We start from the raw sequence: 21,608 nt of genomic DNA, 5'->3' as shown, positions 1-21,608 counted from the left end.
TAAAAAACAAACACCCACCCTGACTGGTTTGGCTTAGTGGATGGGGCATTGGCCTGCAGAATGAAGGGTCCCAGGTTCGATTCTGGTCAGGGGCACATGCCTGGGTTGCGGGCTCGATCCCTGGTGGGGGACGTGCAGGAAGTAGCCTATAAGTGGTTCTCTCTCATCATTGATGTTTCCATCTCTCTCCCCTTCTCCCTTCCTCTCTGAAATCAATAAAAATATATTTTAAAAAACACAAAAAACAAACACCTGACTTTTGTACTTAATAGGTGACATCCATTGGGTTGGTTTAATCAATATCCATTCTGTCATTTCTGTGATGATTTTGTATTATGTAGAAATGTTGGCATAGTCGTCTCCACTAATCCATTGGGAATAAATTCCAAGACCCTGAGTGGATGCCTGAAGCCACAGATAGTATCAAACCCTATATACTATGTTTTTTCATACACACACACACACACACACACACACATATGCATGATAAAGTTTTATTTATAAATTAGACACAGTAAGAGATGAACAATAATAATATAAGAATTAGCTTATATAATAAAACCCTAATATGCAAATTGACCGAACGGTGGAACGACTGGTTCTTAATGATGCACACTGACCACCAGGGGCCAGACGCTCAGTGCAGGAGCTGCCCCCTGGTGGTAGTGTGCTCCCACAGGGGGAGCGCTGCTCAGCCAGAAGCAGGGCTCACAGCTGGCGAGCACAGCGGCAGTGGCAGGAGCCTCTCCTGCCTTCGCAGCAGCACTAAGGACCTCTTGGGGAATGTCTGCCTGCAGGGAGCAGGCCTAAGCCAGCGGCAGGTGGACATCACTGTGAGAGTGCGCAGGTCAGGCTGAGGGACCGCCCCCCCTCGTGCACGAATGCTGTGCACCGGGCCTCTAGTAACCATATAATTCTGTACTAAAAGATCCATGAATGTGGTGTCTATCTTTCTCATAACCTACCTGATACCATGATGGCTACTAAGTGACTAATGGGCAGATAGCATATACAATGTGGATACACTGGACAAAGGGATGTCTAGGACAGGATGGAGCCAGAAGGTGTGAAATTTCATCACACTGCTCAGAACAGTGAAATTTGAAACTTACAAATTATTTATTTCTGACATTTTCCATATAATTTTTTCAGGTCTCAGTTGACTGCAGGTAACTGAAACCATGGAAAGCAACACTGCAGACAAGAGGGATTGCTTGTATTGTACGGATTCAGCATTTGCTCTAACACATTAGTGCAAAATGATATTCCAGGGTTATTACATAATCTCTTTCCTAAAGATATGACATCAGTTGTCTAAGGTAGAACTGGAAAGAAATGTTAGGGGTCATTCATAGCTTTGTAGGTGACGTAACCAGAACTCAGGAATGTGTAGGTGGTAACAGGGGATACAGGTTACCGTTAAAAGCTAAAGCTTGGGGCTCAGACTTCCTTGTCCAAATCCTGGGTCTGCCACTCATTTACTCTGTGACCATTAGTAATTTTTTCTCTCTTTCCCTCAGTTTATTCACCTATCAAATGGGTTTAATGGTTTTATTTTAGTGTTTACCTTCATAGGGTTCTTATAGGGTATTTACAACATGGTGTACATAGAATCAAGCCCATGGAAAACACTTAATGAATGTATGCTGTTGCTTTTTTCAATGTATTTTGCTGCTTTTTATTATGATCTGTGCAACAGGGAAAGGGCAGAAATTAAAAATCCACCTTCATAATTACTGAAAATGTGTAACTTACGCTCTGATTCCTTTAAATTAAGCAAAGCTGTGTTGTCATAGCCAATGGGTCCTGTGTCCTCCACAACTACAAAAGCTGTGTATAGTATGTGTTGCATAGCCAGTGGGTCCTGTGTCCGGTAAAACTTACAAACAGCTGACAGGGAACAAATTAGGCTCACACACGTTGGTAGGATGTGAAATGGTACAACCTCTTTGGTGGTTTCTTCAGCTTTTCATGCTTTTATTTTTAAAATCTAACTTATAATTCATATACATTTTATTATGGTTTATAGTATGAGATAAGATATAACTTAATTTTTGCAGATAAACAATTGCCCAGCATCACTCTTTGAATAAACATAACACCTATCATATGTCCCAGACATTCTACTCCTCAGTATTTACCCAAGAAATGTAAGTTTTGTCCTTATGAAAACTTGTACATGAATGTCAAGGGCAGGACAGTGGACACATGCACCTGTTATTATGAGCTCTCTTTATAATAGCCCCACCTTGGAAGCAACTTAAATGTCCATGTACATGTACAAGTATCAATAAATTGTGCTATATCCATTCAAGGGAATATGACTCAGTAATAAAAAGAAATGAACTATTGATATATGCAGCAAAATGGGCGACTCTCAAGATAATTATGCTGAGTGAACAAAGCCAGTAAAAGAAGTACATGTTACATGATTTTTTCCACATGAAAATTTTAGAGCATGCGAACTATAGTGACAGAAAATAGACCATTGATTGTATGAGGACAATGGAATGCGAGAGTTGAGAAGAAGGGTTTACCAAGGGGTACAGGAAAACTTTTGAGAGTAATGGGTATGTTTATTATCTTGATTGTCATGGCTGTTTCAAAGGAATATACATAACATAAAAATTTATCTGTATATTGTGAAATTTTCTGTCACTTAAGCCTTAATAAAAATGTTTTATAAAACTGACCTACTATATATGTGTGTGTGTATATATATATATATATATATATATATATATATATACAGATATATATATACACACACACACACAGTATATAAGCTTTGCTGCTATATAGCATGATGTTTATCAACTAGATTAAATGGCCACTTGCTAAATTTTTTGTTAGCTCTTTTGTGTTGTTTTTTTGAATTGAGACATTTACATTATTGTACTGACCTTATAATTAGCTATCACAGCACCTAAATAGTCTAAATTTTTTTGCACAGACTTTTAATTTTGCTCCTTAGAAATCTCAATAGCTTTTTTTCTAGTTTTCTCACATTTTTCCCTTTTCTTCTCTGCACCTGACCACCCTATCATCATTCTGCTCAAAAAAACATTTCCTCCTCCATTATAAAACAAATGCAGAGGAAGCCACCCGATTTGACATGACCAGACTTAAAATCAGTTCGTCAAAATTAGTTTAATTAGTCTTGTAACTAGTTTGTCAACAAAAGTCAATTGAAGCTGAGGATCATAAAATGTCTTAACCTGAAACACATATGTTTAAATTGATTTAAAATACATATGTGTCCTTAACAAACTTCTCTGATGATGAGTGAAATTGGAGTTCTGCAACATCTTTCCATCATGAGTCACTCCCATGCTTTGGAGTCTATAATTTCCTATTTGAGGTTCATTAAACTAGAGTGTGACTTTAAAAGATATTTGAGAAGTAGTAAGTATAAAACCTTTTTATATTAAAAAAAAAAATCTCCCAATTGATTGACAATTGTCTGAACCTTACCTCACTTGATAGCAATTTTCTTTTTTAGTAATTCACTGAAACATTCTACAGAGTTTTTATTCAAACAGCAATTCTTTTTGTGCTCGTATTTTGTTGCTCCATGTCACATTTAGGTATATAAATACATAATCAATATAACTGGCTTGAAGAGGTTTAAGAGCAAACACTAGTACCATGCAATGTGGCTGTAGCCCACCCATTGAAGAGTTGCTTTTAATTTTTCAAGTTGGTTAAGAAGAAGTTGACTATGAGACTGTCTACTGTATATGCACAAATTTTAGGAAATCAAAACACAGCAAACGATAAATCATTTATAAAGTGAGAAAGCCAGAATTTAAAGACAATAAAATTTAGGTGAAGGCATTGAGAAGTACAGATTGATAGCTACAGAATAGTCACAGGGATGTAAAGTACAGCATAGGGAATATATAGTCAATAATCCTATGTAATAAAAGCCTAATAGGCAAATTGCCCCCTTGGGCGGTCATTTGACCAGGAGTTCAACCACTTGCTATGATGTGTGCTGGCCACCAGGGGGCAGCGCGGAACATGACAGGTTTTGGCAACACGCTGCGACCTCTCGCCGGCTACCTGGGGACGGGGGTGATGGGACGGAGGTGTGCTGAGAATGCGGGGTGTCCGTCGGGTTGGCTCTCACTCCCCCTGTTACCCTCCCCTGGACGCCAGGTCTTCCGGGTGAGCTGGGCCGTAGCCACAGGGGCTGGTTGGGCTCCCCATGGGTTTGCGCAGGAGCCGGTCTGCGAGGCCAGCCAGGAGAGAGCACACTGCCCATCTGGCTTCCGTGTGGTGCTGCTGGGCAGCCTAGAGGCCCATGCTGCACCCCGGCCCGCGGTGTTTGGCCGCACTCACTACATCTCCACGAGGGGACTTGGGCACCATGACGCAGGGTCCTGGGGGCCCAGGTGCTGCCCAGGGCCCAGAGGTCAGCTGGGACCTGCCCTTCCACACCAGACACTTGTGCTTCGATTGCTGGCCAGGCCTAGGGACCGCACATGTGCACAAATTTTGTGCACCAGGCCTCTAGTATTGTAATAACTATGCATGGTGCCAGGTGGGTACTAGTAATATCAGGGAATACTTTCTAACATATGTGATTGTCTAGCCACTGTGCTATACACCTGGAACTAATAAAAAATAATACTGAATGTAAAAAAGTGTATATTTTTTATTAAATGAAAAATGTTTTTCATTTAATAAAATGATATGGTTATTCTTTTTTAATTTGTTAATGTGGTGAAATACTTTGAAGAATTTTTCTGTTATTAAAACCATTCTTCTTGGGTGAGATGGCCCCTACTTGTTTATGCTGAATAATCTTTTATACATACTGTTGAATTTGGTTTGCAAATATCTAGCTTAGGATTTTTGCACTTGAATTCATGAGAGAAATGTGTTAATTGGATTTTGGAATGAGATTATATTGTCATCATAGAATAATGTAAGAAATTCTTCTCTTTATTATCCTTTTACTGTTAGAATGAGTTTGTGTACAATTAGGAGAATCAATTTCCTGAAAGTTTTGTAGAAATTTCCTGTAAAATTTCCTAGTACTGTTTTTATGGTGAGGAATTTTTCACCATCATCTAAATTTCTTTAATAAATGTAGAATTTTCAAAAAATTTCACTAATGTTTAGGAGGATTTTTTTTTTTTGTCTTTTATGTGTAGTTTATTATTTCGTGTTCTGCTAATGAAAAAAGCAGTGATGTTTATCCTCAAACATAAACACTTATTTCTAATTATTTCCTTTCAATAGACTCCTGGAAATGAAATGTTACATATAAAGAGAGTGTCCATATTTAAGATTCTTAAAGAATATTGCCATATTGACTGCCCCCAAATTGTACCTCCAATGGAGGACAGTCTATGTTTCACCGAGTTTCTTGCCAACATGATGAGTGTTTAAATCCCTGATAACAGGATAGAGAATGTCTGGTTTGGATTTGTATTTTAAAGGTGTTATTAAGGATTAACTTTATTTTTACCTTTTATTGTCATGCTATTAGTATTCTTTAGTGATAAATGTGTTACTATTCTTTAACCATTTTGTATTAGCATATTTTATTTTATTATTTTTTTCTTCAGTTCTATCTAGTTTATCTCTGGTAGATAGTAATTTTTGTCATATGCTACAGATATATTTTCAAAGCTCATTGCTTATCTTTTGACTCGACTTAATAATATTTTTACTTTTTATATCATGAAATGTCTCTGTGACTTGTGCTCTTCCATTGTTTTTATTTAGAAAGACCTTTTACTACCTGACTCAAGTAAATTGCATAAATCTTACTGTGCAATTCTTTTATTTTAAAAATTGAATTTTTAATTTATATAAATTTTATTGTGGTATTAGTATTAAGTATGATCTAACGTAATATTTTTTCAGCTGAGCAATTTTTCTGGTGCCATTTTTTTTAAAAAAAATCCTCACCTGAGGATATTTTTCCATTGATTTTTAGAGAGAGGGAAAGACAGAGATATCAATGTGAGAGAAACACATCGACTGGTTGCTTCCTGCACACACCCCGACCAGGGCCCGGGCCGGGGAGGAGTGTGCAACCGAGGTACTGAAATCGAACCTGGGACCCTTCTATCTGCAGGCCAACGCTCTATCCACTGAGTCAAACCAGCTAGGGTGCCACTTTTTGAAATACTTTTATTTCCCTGGGGAGTTTCGATGAAACTTTTATTACATATGAACATTAAATATGTACTAGATATTGTGTCTATTTCATTTATATGTTTGTCCCTTTCCGACATGGGGATGTAATCATTTTAGCTTTATTATTGCTTTTACTAGAGGCCTGGTGCATGAAATTCGTGCATTGGGGTGGGGGTCCCCTCAGCCCAGCCTGCACCCTCTCTAATCCAGGACCCCTTGGGGGATGTCCAACTGTCAGTTTAGGCCTGATCCCGGGGATCGGGCCTAAACCGGCAGTTGGACATCCCTTTCACAATCCTGGACCACTGCCTCCTAATCACTCACCAGCCTGCCTGCCTGGCCACCCCTAACTGCCCCCTTCTCCGCCCCGCTGGCCTGATTGCCCCTCACTGCCTCTGCATGCCAGCCTGATCACCCCTAACTGCCCCCCCACCAGCCTGGTCACCCCTTACTGCCCCCCTGTTGGCCAAATTGCCCCTAACTGCCCCTGCTGCTGGCTGGGTCTCCCCCAATTGCACACCCACGCCAGCCTGGTTGCCCCTAACTGCCCCCCCCCCCCACTGGCCTGGTTGCCCCATGCAGCCTGCTGTTCAGTTATTTGGTCGTCCCTCACTAACCCCCCTGCTGGCCTGGTTGCCCCACGCAGCCTGCTGTTCAGTTGTTGGTCATCCCTCACTAACCCCCCTGCTGGCCTGGTCACCCCCACGCAGCCTGCTTGTTCAGTCATTTGGTCATCCCTCACTAACTCCCCTGCCCTCCTGGTCGTAGGCAGCCATCTTGTGAGAGCATGAGGGCTAATTTGCATATTACCTCTTTATTATATAGGATTGTCTGATGAGCAAGTTTGTATTTTCTTCTGAAGTTACTATTTCTAGATGGGCTATAGCCCAGGCTTCCAGGGATGTTGTAAGTTGCTCCCTGGTGTTCACCTTCTTGGGTAATTTCACTGGGATTCTCGTGTGAGTGCCAGGGCCTTTCCTATCTCACCTGAACATTTGCCTCTTTCATTCTTAACATCATTACACTCAACCTTTACTAAAAAGGTGGTTGTTGCTATTGCTTCTTCATCTAGTCTGGGTTGTTTCATTCATCTCTTATGTTTGATGAATAATAATGCCTTTTTCGGAAGAGCAGTGCAGAGATGGCATGCTCCTTCGGCCTGTGTGATCCCTGCCATCTGGCCTGGCTGCGGCAGAGTGGAAGCGTCATGGAGTGGGCATGTCCAGCGGGGTTTCAACTGCCCAGGAAAGGAGTTGTGGACATTGTAAAATGTCCCTATCAGAGTTCGGATTTGGATGCAAGACTTCACGAGGCTCAGATGGTCTGGACTGCCAGTTTATAACCCACAGGGCACAGGCATTATCTGGGGTGTGGTCAGCTGCTTTATTTTCAGCCTGTCAGCTTTCTGCACCGGGAGAAAGCTGTATAGCAGCTGGAACGAGTCTGAGCAGAAGGCAGAAGCCAGCCAGGCCAAGGCCGTCTGTCACCTCTGTGTTATGGGTTAGCCCAGAGGGTCTAACCACAGTGACAGGCAGCCCATCCTAGACGTGTTCTCCCTCTGGAGCCACCCTTCAAACGCCTCTGGTGATCACTTCCTGGTTTTGGCTTCTCAGTCTGCCCTGTCCCCTGGCAAAATGACATTGACATTTCCCCGCCCTGATCTAGTATGCAAGGTACCCACGTATCATTGACTTCGCATCTATAAAGAACAGTTAGCACACTTGAGGCAAGAAGAAATGCGACTGTAACAGAAGCGGGATGCACGGCTGACTCTCACCCCTCAGTCATGCCTCTGTGAGCAGCCCTGTGGGCTGTCACACCTGGACCCGAGAGGCCGCCTGACATGGCCACAGCCCCGGCTACTACTTTGCGCCTCTGCTGAGCCGCCTGCCCTTTTCACGTGTCTGTCACACTGAATAGCTCCCCATTGAGGTTTCTGTCCATTTTGGTTTTCTGGAACTTCTAAATCAAATGTATGGAGCAGGGAGAAGATTTTAGTGCTGAAGATGTAAAGGAAGGAGTTTATACCTTCTGCTCATTAGAGGAAACATACGCTATAGCATTAAAGATGAGATGAGGAATAGAGATTGTATTCTTCCAGATGGAAAGTCATTTCCTTTCAGAAAGGAAACACTGAAGGAGGTTGAGTTACCCAAGCTGATTCATCATCTCTCAGGTGATGCTTCACATACATATTTCACTTCTTCAGTAAGAATCACCCAAGACCTGGGAAACATTCTTACAGACTTACATTTAATTTTAAATTTAACTTGAAAGTTTTCTCCTGTTCCTTTATTCACCTTTTGTTTAGATGCTCTGATATGTGTTGTGTGTAAGTCTTTCTTGGGTTGGAGGTATGAGGGGGAGATAGTCCTGCACTTTTTCCTGAAAAAATGTCACTTAATTTTTATGTTTGACTCTGATAAAATAGCTCTATTGCTCTAGAGAAGAGCAAGAGAGACGTGGGGAAGCTGTTGGTGTGGGCTTGTTCAGAATTACAGCCTTTCTTAGCTCATCTTCAGTCTATCTCGGTATATGAGGTCACTCCCATGTCCCATGATCTTGTTATGATGGCTGTGTAGATAACATTCCGTTGATTCCTGTTTCTATAGCAAGTATTTTTATTTCAGAGTAATTCTTGCCAAAGAGTTAAACTGGACTCTTCATTAATAACTGTAGTGGGTTGACTTGTGTCCCCTCCAAATTCATGTCCACCTGCAACCACAGAATATGACTTTATTTGGAAATAGTCTTTGCAGATGAAATTACTTAAGGATGGAGATGAGATCATACTAGATTAACCCGATGCCTGGTGTCCTTATAAGAAGAGGAGAGGACACAGAGGCACACAGACAAGAAAGCCGTGTGAACTCGGAGCCCCCAGAAAGCTCAGAGAGACGAGGGGAGATTCTCCCTTCGAGTCTTTGCGGGGAGCGTGACCCAGCAGCAGCTCTTGATTCCAGACTTCTGGCCTCTATAGCTGTGGGAGAATAGTTTTCTTTTGTTCTAAGGCGCTCACTATATGGTAGTTCTTTATGGCAGCTCTAGGGAACTAATATAACAACCACTACAAAAGGGCAGAGGTTGAAGGTCAGCCTCTTACTGACCTTCAGTATGAAGGGGCTCTGAGTTTAGCCAAGTTTTAAACTACAGCGTTTATAATCAATGCAGTAAAATGTTTCGCAGGCAAGAGACTCCTGTGTCTGGTGCACCTTCCATTTTAATTTGGTCAATATATTTTAAGAGACAATTTACCAGAATCCTGTACCACTTGAAGGCGCTTTTATGGTCTTTTTAATCTTAACCTCCTGGGAGTGGTCTGTAGGGCTGGATGCTTGTTGCCTGTGTTGTTTCATCAAAGTGAATTTTCCAATTCCTTAAACCTGCTTCGTGTAGCACCTTGGGACTTAAGGAATCGATTGTGTCTCTTAAGTATTTATTTGCTCATATTCTCAGTGCTCACGGACTCAGGTTAGCGTGTCAGCAAACAAGCTGAAACGCCAGCGAAGGCTACAGGGTGGTGCTGGGCAACAGCGTCCTTTTGAGTGTTCGTGGGCATTAGGATGAGGAGAAAGGACATTTGATACACAGTTACAGAAAGCAAGGGAAACAGTGTCCCTAATGACTCTTTTTAAACTCCTTTTAAAGGTCAATAATGATAAAAATGCCGTGTCTTGGTAACATTGATTCAACTTCCCTGTGTAGCCCCAACCCTATACAGTAATTCCCCATTATCCATGGCTTTGCTTTTATGTGGTTTCAGTTACCCCAGTCAACCACGGACTGAAAATATTAAATGGAAAGTTCCAGAAATAAACAATTCATACGTTTTAAATTGCACATTTTTCTGAGTAGCATGATGAAATTTCACACTATCCTGCTGCCTCCCACCCAGGGCGTGGATTATCCCCTTATCCAGTGTAGCCACACTATATATGCTACCTGCCAGTTAGTCCCTTTATTCCAGCTGTCTTGGTTATCAAGTTAGTTATCAGAGAGAGAGAGAGAGGTAGTCCACATTCACGTAACTTTTATTACAGAATAATTATAATTCTGTTTTATTATTAGTTTGTTGTTTATCTTATTGTGCTTCATTTATAAATTAAACTTTATCATCTATACTAATAAAAGGGTAATATGCTAATTAGACCGGGAGACCTTCCGGACAAAGCCATGGTGGCAGGGCTGAGGCAGAGGCAGTTAGGGGCGATCAGGCCAGGAGGGGAGAGCAGTTGGGGGCGAGCAGGCCAGCAGGGGGAGGCAGTTGGGAGCGAGCAGGCTGGCGGGGGGGGGGGGGGAACAGTTGGGGACAAGCAGGCCAGCAGGGGGGGAAGTTGGGGGCAAGCAGGCCAGCAAAGGGGGCAGTTGGGGGCAAGAAGGCTGGCAGGCAGAGTGGTTAGGGGTGATCAGGCAGGCAAGCAGGTGAGCGGTTAGGAGCCAGCAGTCCCGGATTGTGGGAGGGATGTCCGACTGCTGGTTTAGGCCTGATCCCAGGGATGGGGCCTAAACTGGAAGTTGGACATCCCCCGAAGGGTTCCAGATTGGAGAGGGTGCAGGCAGGGCTGAGGGACCTCTCCGCCCCCCCCCCCCCCCCCAATCATGAATTTCATGCACCGGGCCACTAGTAGGTATATATAGGAAAAAGCATAGTATATGTGGGGTGTAGTATTCTCTGTGGTTTCAGGCATCCCCAGGGGAACTCAAATTGAAGGACTTAGGTCCTCATGCTGTGAAACTCAGTCATGAGCAGCAACATGCTCACCTGTGGTGGAGGTGGAGGCGCTGCAATCGTGCCGTGGACACTGCGGCCTCCTGTGCTGGGCTGGGCTTCTTGGAACAGGAGTCCTTCCATTTGCTGTGAAGAACTCCCTGACCTCAGAGGAATTGGCCCAATATAACAAAACCTCATGTTTCCATGATCAGGTGCTCAAAAGGAATGGCAAAATCTGGAGATTTCTCCACATAGAGTTTCTAGCAAATGCTACCGAGGGGGCCTCCCATCACAGATGGCCTTAGGACAGAAAGCCAATTGGGACTGGAGAGCTGCTCTGCTAGTGTTAGATGCCATGCGAGCACATTAAGGAAAACCTTGCTGGTGTCCAGAAGAAAGCATCTTCTATCATCCTTCCCGGAAGGCATCGCACATGAGCCGGGCTTTTCTTGGTTTGATGGGCCTAAGTGCTGGGGTGTGGGGGGAGCAGAGGGAAGGGCAAGAACATCTTTTGAATGTGAACTCTACCAGGCATGACTTAATCGATTTAATGTAATCTTCAGGGTGTTCCTATGATTTGTAGACATTGGTATTCTTAATGTGGAAATGATTATTAGTTCTAATTTGGAAAGTGAGTATGAGAACGTTAAAGCAATTCACTCTAGGTTATACCAGTAAGTAATTAGGAGGGACTTCTTTGAGGGCACAGGAAGAAAGAAATGGGGGAGGGTGTGAGTGAATGAGCATGCATGCATGTGTCTATAAATATAGGGGAATTCTTTCCCTGACGATTTCTAATTTCAGTCATTTAATTGCAACTTTGGGAAGAATTGTTCTGGTCTGAGGGGGGTGAGGTGGTCGGAGATACCTGTCATCCATGCTCCATTCAGTCCAATTTGTAGGGTGAGGACTGGAGTGCGATATGTTCCCTAATCTATGAAGCAGGTGCCCTTGATATGCGCAGAGCGGGTGTAGAGAAAGCCATGGCTCCTCTTTCTTCCCTTAAGTAATGTAGTTACTCATACAGCTTAAATAGCATGGGCTGAAATACATTTTGTTTACTGAAAACTTCATATATCCTGTTCTTATTTTAAAATGCAGACAAGTCGTGTTTGTAATCTTCATCTTACACATATACTCACTGAGTAGTCTTTTCTTATTTAATATATGAATTGGTTATTTTTGGCCTGTGTCAGTGATGATGAGAGACAAAAGCTTCCTTAGTCCTGCACTGTATCATGAACAATCTAACTTTATCTTAATAAAAGGAGATGGAGTTTGGGTTTCTCTTGAGCTAGTTCTGTTCTGCATCCTTAATAACCCCATAAGCTGTCCACATAGCATCCATCACTGCCCAAACCAATTGCTCGGAGGACGTCGATGTTGCCCATTGTCTCTGTCTGTGTGCCCTGCACAGCGGGCTCTGAGCGCCAGCCAGTCTTTCTTCCTCCAGCTGACAGGGCTAATCAGGATGATCAATATGGCCTGCCCTCCTCATGGCGCAGTCACTAAGTGGATTTGCTTTACTTAATATCCATGTGGAGTGGCTGTTTGATTGGGCAGTGGAGATTTTAACTAAGCCCTCAGCTGGTAAACCTATGCTGCAGCAGAAAAGAATTAAACATGACTATAGCAAGGGAAACAAAACTCTTTGGAACAGGATATCCCAAACCAGGTGAGTGGAGGTAAATAGTATAGCACTTTAGAATTATTTTCAAGATTGGTTTTCTATGAGTAAGCATGAAGAAGGCTGGTGGTTTGAATACATGTAGAAAATAATTTGTTTTGTTTGTATTGACAGTCTCATAGCTCGTAAAGCAAAGAAAACATTAGTCTCTTATACAGCTCACCCAGTGATCTAGTGATGGTTCCATTTTTACAAAAACCGAGTGTAAATTTCTGAATGAGCTTTAGCTGGCTGTGTTGCTAAGAGAATGGTTGTAAGTTCACTCTATGGTTCATATGTGAAATGTTAGACCTCTCTGGAACGTAAATGTATCTTACCTTAAGTTTAAATCATAGCTCACCCATGCCAGCACCAACGGAGCTCACTATTTGCTGTAGATGATCATCTTTGGGGTTACTGCTCATACTCAGGTGGACAAAAATTTAGGATATACATTTCCTTCTCGTCCTTTATCTTTTAGCAAATTGACTTTCATTGGGCAGTTTTTCATTAGACGTGGAACCTTTGGTTTTTGCTTTTCCTTTCGAGTTCATATGTTTTATTTGGGGGTGAGAATAAGGCTGGCAAGAGAGTAAAATATGAGGGAAGGGCACATGCGCTCTCATTGTTGGAAGATCTGTTGATTTGTCGTTCCATTGAAGAGTAGCCCATCAAGTTCACCGCTGATGGGAGATCTGCCCTTAGCTGGTTCTTTGCTTGGGATACTATTGTAACTTTCCCCCTTGCTGTCAACTGTGTGATGACGAGATCCAGGATTTCCACTTTCTACCTCATTGCAGAGGAGAATGAGGGATCTGATACCTCAGTGAGTGGGGTTGGGGGTGGGAGTACCTGAAGGGCCTGGCTTCAAATGGTTTCATAATCGAGCTGCATGTGAATTTTGTATTCCACTCAGAAAACAATTTATTGGTACTGGTTTTCAATGGCCAATTGGACTCTCATCTTCATTCGATCCAGAAATACTCACACTGCTTGATCTGCAACTGTGTGTGTGCTCTTTGCATATTGCCACATATTTCCATATTTGTTCCCAGTTTTGAAAGAGTTAAATTGGTCTTAGATGGCTTGCTATATTACTTTCCTGTCAGAGTTATAGGTTGTTGTAACCCTCCAGGAGGTTCCTTGCTTCTTGTCCGATAGAGGAGGCCACCTCTGCCTTTCTGTGGACTGTCTGAAACCCCACGGGTGGTGGGCTGTTGAAAAACATGCCATTTCCTCTTATGGGGCCAGAAAGGAGAGGAAACATCACAATTAAGAGGGAAAAGGGAGATGGAAGTAAAGGATAAGCTTTGACAGTTTTTCTCTGCTGCTTTGTCAGGTTGTCTTAAAGCACTAGAGTGTTTGATTTAATTCGTCAGCTGTCCTGTGGGTAATGTCAAAAGTGTGTGTGTGGCGGGGGCGGGGGAGCAGGTGTATTTGTGTGCACTTATGTACATATACACTTGGTAAAAGAGTAAAAGCAAGAAGAGGATTTATATTTGAAGGCAAGTTTAAAGACTAAGAACATCCCATTGTGACATCTTCTGACCAGATAAGCCCTAACAATGCAACCAAGGGAGAGCAAGCACATCTTAATCAGAAGCTATTGCCTGGGACAGCAGGAGCATGCTGACCCGAAAGCTGCTTGGACCAGTGACATCGTAGATCACCTTTTTTGGCTGCTGGAGGGGAGGATTGTTGGGTTTGGGGGATAACTGGGAGATGCAGGGGTGTGTACTGTCATTGTGCTAGTCATCCAGTCTGATGTGGACATGTCCGTGGGGCCCTGCACAGGACCCATCCACAAATGTCATTGCTCACATCTTGCAAACCATGCAGAACAGAACCGTGGGGCTTAGCTTTTTACGAGCAAAGGTGCAGATCTGCCTTCAGGCAATGACTCAGGCCCCTGACCTACTTTCTGTTATTCATGCCTAAATGAGCCGTTAGGAGAGCTCTCCCAAGTTGGAGTCATCCTGATCACAACTGGAACCTTTCAGAGCGCTAGCCTGTGGCCGCACCCCCTGCTCTGGGCTATGGGCAGGCTTTGTGGCTGCCATGTAAGCTGAGGATTTTTCACTATCAGAGTCTTAATTATTCATCCAAATAATTGAACGAAAGGTAAGAGGGCAGAGGCTGTGGCTAGGGCAAGGAATATGAAGAAATGCTTTTTGCTGGTTTTAGAGGTGTCAGCATCCATTCTGTTAAGAGTGCAGTGGTGCTGGAGAGTCGGGAGGAAGCCAGCAGCTGCTGGGAACAGTTAGGCTCCTGTGCCCTGACAAGGACTGGGAGAGGATGGGAACTCCCACTGCATGTGTTTGTGAGAAGCTGTGGGCGGGGGCGGGGGGAGGTGTCATGCCGGGGTTGTTGGAGGGAGTATGGGCCGAAGCTGATGGGCAGGGAGGAATTATGAAGGGTGCCACCTGTCTTTTTAAAGCATAAGATTCTCTTTCAAATCCAGCCGATTTGCTCGGTCGTGTTTCTAGCCAGGCGTTCAGACTGCACTCTTGTGATGTAATTTTGCTGGAGGCTACAGAGATGTGAGTGGGCAGATGGGAAGGGATGCTGGAGAAAGGATTGCAGGCTGCTCCTGTGTGCCTGTGCAGTAGAAGGAGGCACGGGACACGGAGGCTGTGGGGAGGGTAGATCCGAGTTCCCTATGAAATCCATCTGCATTCTGTTCTGGACGGTGGGGCAGATTCACATTCTCCCACTTGCCAGAGGGCGAGTTTGAGAGCATGTTTCTTCCTACAGCCTTTGACTTCAAACCAGTTATTCTCATGGTTTGCAAGTATTTAGATGATAGCACATAAAGAGTACATATAAGGCACTAACTAGCACATGTAAATACATAAAGACGTTTTAATAGGCGCTGGTCATACACTTGAGGCTTTCAAAATGATTGACACTTGAATAATTTTTCAGAGCAACAGTAGTGTCCAGTACCTGCCAGAATCATGTTCTCTGTGGCTGAGGAAAATACAATGATTGTTTTTGTTGCTTTTTGCTCATTTGAACAAACAAAACAAAACAAAACAAAACAAAAAAACACAACCATCAAAACACCAGTTTGCTGGAATAATAACACACACAGATTACGGACATCTGCCAAGGTGGGTCTCTTGTCCCCTGGAAGTTTGCAATCAAAGGCTCAGGCAGACCAAAGAACTATTGACTGGAATGTGGGAAATTAATTAACGTGCTCACTACCACCCTTTATTACTTTCTTCCCTAATGCTAATATCTTGAATCCCTCGGGACAACTGAACTCAAGAAGCTGAGACTGAAGTTAGTTTTCTCCCTGCTATGAGCAAGCCAACAACAAGGAAATGTGCCCAGACATATGGCATTGGACGCTGGCTGGGGTCACCCGGGCCTCACCACGTATTTTACACGGGAGGAAAGTGAGACTCAGGTGACAAAAGCCTTGTCCAAAGACAGTACAGCTGTAGAGGCCCGTGGATTCCTACGTGGGAAATTACAAATGAAAGTTTTATTTAGATCAGGTACCTATAGCTGCTGGTGTAATGTTGACATATAGATGAAACTAAAGATGGTGGACATAGAGGAGAGAAATCTTGAGGAGCGTGGCATCTATTTTCACATAAGGATGACGTTTTCCCTCTTCGCAGATATTCAATTATCTATAATAATAGAAGCGTAATATGCTAATTAGACCAGACAGCCGAACAGCCTTCTGGGCGTCTTTCCAGACGACCTTCCAAACAAAGCTGGGGCCATGAGGGCCGAGGCAAGCCGCTGCGTCTGCGAAGGCCGAACCCTTTGCATGAATTTCGGGCATTGGGCCTCTAGTATTAACATAAGTATTTTAAACTCTGCCCTACAAAAATAGGATTGTGGGCTTATTGTGAGGGTTGGAAGGAAGGACTGAGGTAAGTGCTGGTGGTAAAAGTAGCAAGAAACATCTTGCTTTATGCTTGCGCATGCTAGCACACCTTTATTACACATGCCTTTTAAAATGTCATTATTGCTGAAGGCTAATGTAGTTCTAGTAGGTAGACCATTTTGTTTCTTAAGAGAATTCTTAAGGGGATGATCCATCCTCTTGGATGTTCAGGGAGGATGGTGTTAAATTTTCTATATCATTCTGCCTTTGGGTAGGTTGGAGTTGTACCCCTAATATCTCAGTTGCTTTTATCATGAGGAAAATTTATAGGTCTGCCATTTCTGTCTGTCTGTCCCTCCTGATGGGGAGGAAGTTGGTGAATTTTGAGAGCTAGCCAAGGAGGGGATTAGGTAAACAATGTCTTTATTTCTGCTTTTACCTTGTATTCATAGAAAGCATTATTTAATAGTTGTAGTTATTCCTGAGATAAGTGAAAAGGTTTGCTGTATACAGAATTGTATTGTTGTAAAACATTGATTTGGAATTTTTAGAGGCTAATGTTGAAATTGAACTGCTGTGTGTCAGACATTATTTTAAAAACAGAAGAGCTGAATGCATGCCAAGAGTTTTCTCTCTTAGCTTTTCCAAATTACCTCTATTTATTTGAGTTTTAAACATCAGTTATAATGCTGATACATTATCATTGTCCTACACTAATTTTCTTATTTTAAAATATTTTTTATTGTTTAAAATATTACATATATTAGTACATATATCTCTTTTTCCCCCCCATTGACCTTCCCCCATCCTCCCCTACCCCCTGTCGCATGCCCTCATCCCACCCCCCCAGTGTCTTGTGTCCATTGGTGTGCTTATATGCATGCATACAAGTCCTTTGGTTGATCTATTTCCCTCCCTCCCCAACACTCCCCAGCCTTCCCGCTGCAATTTGACAGTCTGTTCAGTGCTTTATCTATCCTCTGTATCTATCTTTTTATTCATCAGGTTATAATGTTCTTTATTTTCCATAAATGAGTGAGAGCATGTGGTATTTTTCTTTCATTGCCTAGCTTATTCCACTTAACATAATGCTTTGCAGGTCCATCCATGCTGCTGCAAATGCTAAGAATTCCTTCTTTTTTATAGCAGCGTAGTATTCCATTGTGTAGATGTACCATAGTTTTCTAATCCACTCATCTGCTGATGGGCATTTAGGCTGTTTCCAAATCTGAGCTATGGTGAATTGTGCTGCTATGAACATAGGGGTGCATATATCCTTTCTGATTGGTGTTTCTAGTTTCTTGGGATATAATCCTAGAAGTGGGATTGCTGGGTCAAATGGGAGCTCCATTTTTAGTTTTTTGAGGAAATTCCATACTGTTCTCCACAGTGGCTGCACCAGTCTGCATTCCCACCAGCAGTGCACGAGGGTTCCTTTTTCTCCGCATCCTCGCCAGCACTTGTCGTTGGTTGATTTGTTGATGGTTGCCATTCTGACAGGTGTGAGATGGTACCACATTGTCATTTTGATTTGCATCTCTCGGATAAATAGTGACTTTGAGCATGTTTTCATATATCTCTTGCCCTTCCTTCTGTCTTCTTTCGAAAAGATTCTATTTAGGTCCGTTGCCCATTTTTTTTTTATTGGATCCTTTATCTTCCTTTTATTAAGTTGTGTAAGTTCCCTGTACATGTTGGAGATTAAACCTTTATCAGTGATAACATTTGCAAATATGTTCTCCCATGCAGTGGGCTTTCTTGTTGTTTTGTTCAAGGTTTCTTTCGCTGTGCAAAAGTTTTTATTTTGATGTAGTCCCATTTGTTTATTTTCTCTTTAGCTTCCATTGCCCTAGGAGTGGTATCAGTGAAGAAATTGCTTCGGCATATGTCTGAGATTTCTCTGCCTGTGGATTCCTCTAGTATTTTTATGGTTTCGCATCTTATGTTTAAGTCCTGTATCCATTTTGAGTTTATTTTTGTGTATAGTGTAAGTTGGTGGTCTAGTTTCATTTTTTTGCATGTATCTGTCCAATTTTCCCAACACCATTTATTGAAGAGATTGTCTTGACTCCATTTTATGTTCATGCCTCCTTTGTCAAATATTAATTGAGCATAGTGGTTTGGGTCGATATCTGGATTCTCTATTCTATTCCATTGATCTATATGTCTGTTCTTGTGCCAGTACCAGGCTGTTTTGAGAACAGTGGCTTTGTAGTACAGTTTGAAATCTGGTATTGAGATCCCACCTACTTTGTTCTTCTTTCTCAGGATTGCTGTGGCTATTTGGGGTCTTTTTTTATTCCAGATGAATTTTTGGAGAGTTCTTTCTAGGTCTATGGAATATGCTATTGGTATTTTAATGGGGAGTGCATTGAATCTACAGATTGCTTTGGGTAGTATGGACATTTTGATGATGTTAATTCTCCCAATCCATGAACATGGTATGTTCTTCCACCTGTTTACGTCTTCCTCTATCTCTTTTTTCAGTGTCCTGTAGTTTTCCGCGTATAGGTCTTTTACCTCCTTAGGTAAGTTTATTCCTAGGTATCTTAATTTTTTTGGTGCGATGGTAAATGGGATTGCTTTTTTAGTCTCTCTTTCTGTAAGTTCACTATTGGTGTATAGAAATGCCATAGATTTCTTGGCATTAATTTTGTATCCTGCTACATGGCCGAATTCATTTATTAAGTCTTATTAGTTTTTTGATGGAGTCTTTCATGATTTTTATGTACAATATCATGTCATCTGCAAATAAGGACAGCTTTACTTCTTCTTTTGCAATTTGGATGCCTTTTATTTCTTCTTCTTGTCTAATTGCAATGGCTAATACTTCCAGTACTATGTCAAACAGGAGTGGTGAGAGTGGGCATCCCTGTCTTGTTCCTGTTCTTAGGGGAAATGGTTTTAGTTTTTGCCCATTGAGTATGATGTTAGCTGTGGGTTTATCATATATAGCTTTTATTATGTTGAGGTATGATCCTTCTATTCCCACCTTGTTGAGAGTTTTTATCAAGAAAGGGTGTTGGATTTTGTCAGATGCTTTTTCTGCATCAATTGATATGACTATGTGATTTTTATCTCTCAATTTGTTTATGTGATGTATCAAGTTTATTGATTTGCAGATATTGTACCAACCTTGCATTCCTGGGATAAATCATACTGGGTCATGCTGTATGATCTTTCTGATGTACTGCTGGATCCGATTTACTTTGCATTCCTGGGATAAATCCTACTGGGTCATGCTGTATGATCTTTCTGATGTACTGCTGGATCCGATTTGCTAGAATTTTGTTGAGGATTTTGGCATCTGTGTTCATGAGGGATATTGGCCTGTAATTATCTTTCATTGTGCTGTCTTTATCTGGTTTTGGTATTAGTGTGATTCTGGCTTCATAGAAGGAGCTTGGAAGTGTTCCTTCCTCTTGAATTTTTTGGATAGGTTTTAGTTCTTCCTTGAATGTTTGGTAAAACTCCCCTGTGAAGCTGTCTGGCCCTGGGCTTTTGTTTGCTGGAAGGTTTTTGATGACTGCTTCAATTTCTTCCATAGTTATTGGCCTATTGAGATGTTTAGATTCTTCCTGATTGAGTTTTGGAAGGTTATATTTTTCTAGGAATATGTCCATTTCCTCCAGGTTGTCCAGTTTGTTGGAATAGAGTTGTTCATAGTATTTTTTAATAATCCTTTGTATTTCGGTGGGGTCTGTTGTTATTTCTCCTCTTTCATTTCTGATTTTGTTTATTTGGTTCCTCTCTCTTTTCTTCTTGGTGAGTCTGGCTAGAGGTTCACCAATCTTGTTAATCCTTTCAAAGAACCAGCTCTTGGTTTTGTTGATCTTTTGTATTGTTTTTTTTTTTTTTTTTTTTTTTTTTTTTTTTTTTTTTTGTCTCAATGTTATTTATCTCCGCTCTGATCTTTATTATTTTCTTCTTTCTGCTTACACTGGGCTTTTCTTGTTGCTCTCTTTCTAACTCTTTGAGTTGTAGGGTTAGGTAATTTATCATTGTTTCTTGTTTTTTGCAGTAGGCTTGTAGAGCTATGAACTTCCCTCTCAAGACTTCTTTTGCTGTGTCCCATAGATTTTGGATTGTTTTCATTGTCATTTGTTTCATTTGTTGCCATGATGTTTTTTTATTTCATCCTTGATCTCTCTGGTAACCCAGTCATTGTTTAATAGCATACTGTTTAGTCTCCATGTGTTTGATTTTTTTTGGATTGTTTTTATTGTAGTTGATTTCCAGTTTTATGCCACTGTGATCTGAGAAGATGCTTGACATGATTTTTATCTTCTTGAATTTGAAGAGACTTTGCCTATGACCCAACATATGGTCTATCTTTGAAAATGACCCATGTGCACTTGAGAAGAATGTATATTCTGTGGCTTTGGGGTGAAATGTTCTGAAAATGTCAATTAATTCCATCTGGTCTAGTTAGTCATTTAGGATTGATGTTTCTTTGCTGATTATTTGTTTAGAGGATTTGTCCAATGGTGATAGTGGGGTATTAAAGTCTCCTACTATGATTCTATTGCTGTCAATCTCTCCTTTGATATCTTCCAGGAGGTTTTTTTTTTTTTTTTCTTTTCTTTTTGTGCTCACATGTATTTGGGTGCGTATATGTTTACCAGAGTTATTTCTTCTTGTTGGATTCCTCCCTTTAGTATTATGAAGTGGCCTTCCTTATCTCTTGTTATGTCCTTCACTTTGAGATCTAATTTGTCAGATATAAGTATTGCTACCCCAGCTTTGTTTTCATTTCCATTTGCCTGAAAAACCTTTTTCCATCCCTTCACCCTCAGTCTGTGTGCGTCTTTTTTTCTGAGGTGGGTTTCTTGTAGACAGCAGATATATGGGTCACGTTTTCTTATCCAATCCGTTACCCTCTGTCTTTTGATTTGGGCATTTAATCCATTTACATTTAAAGTTATTATTGATAGGTGCTTATTTGTCACCATTTTTATTCTTTACCCCTGTGTTCCTTCTTTGCTTCCTATTTCTTTTTTTTTTTTCTTTACAGCAGACCCTTTAGCATTTCTTGCATGGCTGGCTTGGTGGTAATAAATTCCCTTAGTCCATTTTTGTCTGTGAAGCTCCTGATTTCACCTTCAATTTTGATTGACAGCCTTGCTGGGTACAGTATTCTTGGATTCAGACCCTTCCTTTGCATGACTTTGTATATTTCATTCCATTCCCTTCTGGCCTGATGAGTTTCTGTTGAGAAATCAGTCACT

The 21,608-nt window shown here is 41.6% G+C and overlaps 1 protein-coding gene across 10 annotated transcripts in view; it reads left to right on the top strand.

Annotated features, from left to right (window-relative positions):
- TLN2 (talin 2) overlaps positions 1 to 21,608 on the top strand; it is a 425,239-nt gene that overhangs the window by 199,528 nt on the left and 204,103 nt on the right. The window contains exon 1 of one of the 10 annotated variants that reach the window (XM_080659819.1): positions 14,474 to 14,654. The exons of the other annotated variants lie outside the window; for them this stretch is intronic. The gene's annotated coding sequence lies outside the window, so the exon portion shown is untranslated. Of the gene's footprint in view, positions 1 to 14,473; positions 14,655 to 21,608 lie in introns of those variants that run through there. 10 annotated transcript variants of the gene reach the window in all.

The sequence above is a fragment of the Plecotus auritus genome (genome assembly GCF_963455305.1).
Source record: "Plecotus auritus genome assembly, chromosome: 1".
NCBI lineage: Eukaryota > Metazoa > Chordata > Mammalia > Chiroptera > Vespertilionidae > Plecotus > Plecotus auritus.
The sequence above is the reverse complement of the archived record's forward strand: the minus strand, read 5'-3'. Positions and strand labels throughout refer to the sequence as shown.